The sequence below is a fragment of the Pyrus communis genome, chromosome 3 (assembly GCF_963583255.1).
Source record: "Pyrus communis chromosome 3, drPyrComm1.1, whole genome shotgun sequence".
NCBI lineage: Eukaryota > Viridiplantae > Streptophyta > Magnoliopsida > Rosales > Rosaceae > Pyrus > Pyrus communis.
The window spans coordinates 20,470,272-20,475,753 of NC_084805.1; the positions used below are offsets into that span (position 1 = coordinate 20,470,272).

Below are 5,482 nucleotides of genomic sequence, written 5' to 3' on the forward strand. Positions count from 1 at the left end.
TATAATGTATCCAATTTTGGTGATGATCCAACGGTCGGATCATCGATTCACATTTTTATCAAGTAACGTATCGTAACGAATTTAGGTTCCAACGATCAACCTACGTCATTCAAATGACGAAACTGAATTCAAGACATTCGACATAGCCTAAAAATAGCATTGGCGGCCCACTGGCCACGCGCCGCCGCGGGTGGCGGTCGGCCGCCCCGACTCGCCGGAAAATCCAACTATTTCCAAAAATTCTCAAACTTCACAAAAATGAATATCTCAGTGAGTGGAGCAACTTTTATACCTGCAACGAAGTCCAAAAGTGGACAGAAGATGGTCAATTTTGCCCACAAAACCGACGGGTACCTAAAATTTCCTGATGTCGATTCGTCGTCTACGGTGGTCCAACGGGGTCAAGGTTGGTTGGGTTTTGCTCCTGGGATGATGGGCTACAAAGCCAAAGTGGTGGCATCAGCCATCGCTTTTCCGATTTGCCGGAAAATCGAAAAGGGTGGCCGGAACACTATTGATTTTCGTCAAATTTCGTGGCCTTAAACCGCCACATACCATGGTTAATCAAGGTGGTTCTTGGGTGGGTTTTGTAGAGGGAAATGAGAGCTTCAAGATGGTGGTGGTGGCATCGAAAAACTCCACCGGAGTTGGCCGGAATCGGCCTTGGAAAATGGGGACTCGCGGTGGGTGCGGGTGGACGGGAAGCCACTTTCTTTTCCCTTTTTTTTTTTTTTTTTTTTTTTTTTCCTTCTTTCTTTACTCCATTTCTGATTGGGCTTCCCCCACAAAGTGGGGATTTAATTCAAATAAACACTAAACCTTGAATAACCAATTTCGAACGTCCGTAACTATACCGTTAGAATCCGGACTCGCAAACGGCTTTCGCCAATACGTTCGTACCAATGAGTACTACAAGGATATGCTAAAAGAATAAGTCCCACATCTCTCAAGTCGATGGTCAACGGAAGTCAAAGTCCTTGCCTCTAGGGCAATTTCGTAAATTCACGCTTTTAAAATAAAATAAAAACGTAAAATTTGGAACGGGTTGTCACAATAAACATAAGAAGGATAATAACTTTGGTTTAAAGGGTTTGTAGCACCAGTAATCCTCAAGATTTCATAAGTGGCACTTGATTATTTTGAAATGGTTTTGCACAAAGTACAATAACTTAATGAATATTGAACTTCTGTGTAGAAGAATTAACACCATTTATTTGACTGCTCTCTTATTTCAATCAATAAAATTAAGATTGAATGAGTTGCAGAACATTCATGAATATTGATTTTGGGTTTTTATTTTCTAAATAAGTATAACGATAAATTTACATATTGAATTGAATTTGTGAGATTAGTTTAGACAGTAAAGTTGAGTTTAAATAGATATTAACATTTTAATTAAAAATAAAAGAGTAAATTGAATATAGAAGATAAAGAAATTATACGAATTCAAATAATTTATACAAAATCTTTTTGGAAGTTTAGTAAAATTACTTTTGGTATCCATGTACATGTGAGAGTAAATTTGTCCATACCGTCCAGTACAAATATGAAAGGCTTTTTAGCCAAAATAGAAATGTTCCTTGAAATTGTCCACTATTCATCATTTTGGTCATTCCATTAAAAACTCTTTGGGCAACCTTCAAAGTTTCGTAACTTAATCGTTTCTTAACCAAATTCAACCTATAATATATCAAAATGAAGATAGGAAAGTATAGAACAAGATTATACCTATATGGAATCCCAATGGTTGCCGGAGATGGTCGAAAAATAACTTGAAAGGTGATTGGTTAGCGGAAAACTAAAAAACTCGCCGGTGATTGGCTCAAAAGTGGCTGTCTTGGTTTCAAGTTAGCCATTTTTGAGCCGTTTTCCGGCCAAACTACGGTGAGCTAGCCTTCGATAAAGATACCATTCTCTTCGTCTCGCCGAGAAGTATGATTTTTATCTTTTAATCACTCAATTTCGTTGAGTATTGAAGAAGTTATGAATGTTTAAAATTTACCCAGTTTCCAACGAGTTTTCTAGTTTTCTTGCAGATCAGTCACTTTTCAGGCTATTTTTTGGTCATCTCTGGCAACCATTGGCTTCTAAATAGATATAATCTTGTTATACACTTTCCTATCTTCATTTTGATATATTATGGGTCGGATTTGATTAAGAAACGATTGAGTTACAAAACTTTGAAAATTACCCAAAAAAATTGTACTGACCAAAATGATAGATGGTAGACAATTTCATAGAACATTTAAATTGACTTTTAATTAAAAAAAAAGTAAAGTTACGCGTTATGCAAATCTCGTACCGTTAAAAAGCCAATATGAAATAACCACTCGATCTTCTGTTTCCGTACATTGTGCCTCGGCGGCCACCCCACCGCCATTGCCAACTGATTTAAATCTCCGAGCCGTCTCCCTCTCTCTCTCTCTCTTTTTTTTTTTCCTCTCAGAGCATTTCTCCAAGCAGCTCTTCAACAGCTTGCGTAAGCACTTTTAGCCCAAAAGCACTGTTGCTCGGTTCTTCATTTCTTTTCAAACTGCAAGAATGAATTTTTCGTTTTGTTTTGTTTTGGGTCACGAAATGTGTAGCTTTTACGCAAAGCTTTGTGAGGAGGGAGGAATTTTACCGGCGGTTTGTATACAGCTACGTGAATCTGTTTAAATCGCAGCACTCGAAAGCAGAAAAAGGAGGAGAATCGGACGCACCGAAAAAGCCGAAAGCTGTTAGTCCTCAGCAAGCTACTTTGGGGCCAAAAGCTGCTGGTGGCATTAGCAGCTCTTCGAGTGAGGATGAAGATTTGGTCGATAGCAAGAGGAAAAGGTTGGAGCTTGCTTGGCTCCCCAAAGTTCTCGAGCCAGCTCTTCAATTGTGCAGATGGGCTCTGCCAACCCCTGCAGGTACCCCAGTTCGAATCCCTTTCGTGTAAATTAGAGTAGTTTAGAGTATCGCTTTTGTTAAAAAAGATAAAAACTTGTCATGTTGGGGCAACTGGGTAGTCATTGGTCTTGAATGATTTTGTGTAATTTGGAACTTGCAATATTAGCTGTGCATGAAAATAAAATATGTAGTTTGGAAGTTGTGGTTTGGCTTGGTTGAAAAGAATTAAAATTTGTCTTTTGGAACTTGGGTGGTCATTGGTTTTGGAGGAAATTGTTTAATTTGGAAGTTGCAGTTGGAGTTGTGAGTGAAGATTGTTCAGTTTCGAAAGTTGCAGGAAATGAAGTGGGAAACAAAACCCCACCCACCAATCGATCAGTCTCGGAGATCATTGCAAGCATCCAACGCAGTAAGATAGGAATTGAGGATTGGAGTTTGAATGATCTCACCGTTGGTTTGTTTCTCATTTATCTTCGTCAAGCTTCTGTAAATCCGTTTGAGGCTGTTAATGGTGTCCAGGTCTCCTCAGATTCCATGGTAATACGAATTACATGATCTTTTTAATTCTGAAAATGTTTCTTGCTTCTGCAATTAGTTTGTACAAACACATAATATTTTGTGGCAAGTATGATTGTGGTGAAAATGTGGTTGTCATTAGTTATTTGCCATTTGTTTTGTGTTTTAGGTGCAAGATCTCTTCTACCACTCTGAGTTAGCAAAAAATTCTTATAAGGTGATAATGCAGCTCTTGCAAGGAACACCATGCTTCGTGAAAGCAATGTCTTGAAATTTGTCAAAGATTCCAGTGTCATGGGACCTGGATATTATATAGGGATAGATCCTTGTAAAAAACTTGTGATTTTAGGAATCCGTGGTACTCATACTGTATATGACCTTATAACTGATGTTGTTTCTTCTAGCGATGGTGAAGTCACATTTGAGGGTTATTCAACCCACTTTGGCACTACAGAAGCTGCTCGCTGGTTTCTTAGTCACAGGATGGGAAATATAAGGAAGTGCTTAGAGAAATATGAGGTGGTGAATCTTTGTACCCTCACTTTTCTTTGTTATTGTTTTTTTGAGTGGTGTAATCTTGTTCGAGGATTTTGTGTTTTTTTTCTCCCGACCAGATTTTTTGTCATTGTTGGTTGTAGTTGAGCCCAATTCATTAACTGGGATTTAAGTTAAGGCTAGTTGGTCATTCGCTCGGAGGTGCTACAGCTGCTTTACTTGCAATAATGCTCTGCAAAAAGTCAGCTAAGGAGCTGGGGTTCAATCCAAAGATTGTCTCTGCCATGGGATATGCAACGCCACCTTGTTTCTCCAGCGAACTTGCTGAAAGCTGCTCCAGTTATGTAACAACTGTTGTGATGCAGGTGGGAAGGTGCAGTCAATTCTCTAGTTAGAAGAAGCACTTTCAATCTAATTATATCTACTCGTTGCAGTTAATTTTCTATGGTTTTATTTGTTATTTTTCCCTTCTTAAATTCTTACAAACTTAAAGACATCTTTTTATGCAGGATGATATTATACCTAGGCTAAGTCCAGCATCTCTACCGAGGTTGAGGAGTGAAATTCTTCAAACCGATTGGTGAGTAAATGAATGTGCTTCTTCACAGTCCTGGCACTCTTTTTCAAAATAGGTTGAGAAAAAATAAAGCACACTAGTCGTTTGAATTGAGACTAAATTGCTTCATATACCAAATGATTAAGAACTCAAAGAAGATGTTGAACTAGTTTTTGTAAATCTGTTGCTTGCAATTGATACTTTCTGCTTTCCTTGTAATTTGCCTGCACCGTCTATTCTCAGAAATTTCTAAGTTTCAAGAATTCGATCGGGACCTTGAACTTGCATTTTGGGATTAATGCTGCGTGGTAATTTGGAAATCTATGGATTTTTTTTTTGCGATTCTATGGATATAAGCCTTTCAATTCTTTTGGTAGAAAAAAACTGGCTGTGCACTTCTTTTGGTAAGGTCTATGCTGCCTGTTCCACTGCTTGGAATTAAAATTAGTTTGCACCTCTTTTAGTTCGTGTCTATTTCTCTTGCTTGGATTATTGTGGAAAAGCAAAAGAATTTGACCATGAATAATTTTAAAGCACCAAAACGGATGAAAAGTTGACATATTTATGTTAACTTGAAAGCATCATTCATCAATTCATGGAAAACGGAAAAGTTTCTTCTTTTGTGACCATAGTTTTTTTGCACCACTGACAATTTGATGTTAACTGTGAAGGCTTTATCAAAATATCATAGTTCATACTTATTTGTTTCTGTGTTATGTTTTGCAGGAAGAGTGATTGAGAAGGAAGACTGGAGAAGTGATTTGGTTACAAATGCAAAGCAGGTTGTGTCTTTGGTGCAAGATGTTGCTCGGAAGCTTTCTGATTATGCAAAGTTTGGGAGCAGTAAAAGTTCTTCTGGTAATCCCACCCTGCTCTGTGCCTAAAGTGTCAATGCTACTGTATATAAGTTCAGTCAACTATATCTTTATTCCTTGCTGTGTCGTGACATGTTTATTGTAACAAAAATGCTATATATATGTACTGTGATTGATGAATATTTACGCTGCAAATGTTGGGCATTGTGAATTTGAAACTTCAAAA

The 5,482-nt window shown here is 37.9% G+C and overlaps 1 pseudogene; it reads left to right on the top strand.

The window, feature by feature from the left end:
- Window positions 1-2,557: 2,557 nt before the first annotated feature.
- Window positions 2,558-5,252, top strand: LOC137728399 (uncharacterized; annotated as a pseudogene).
- Window positions 5,253-5,482: the final 230 nt, after the last annotated feature.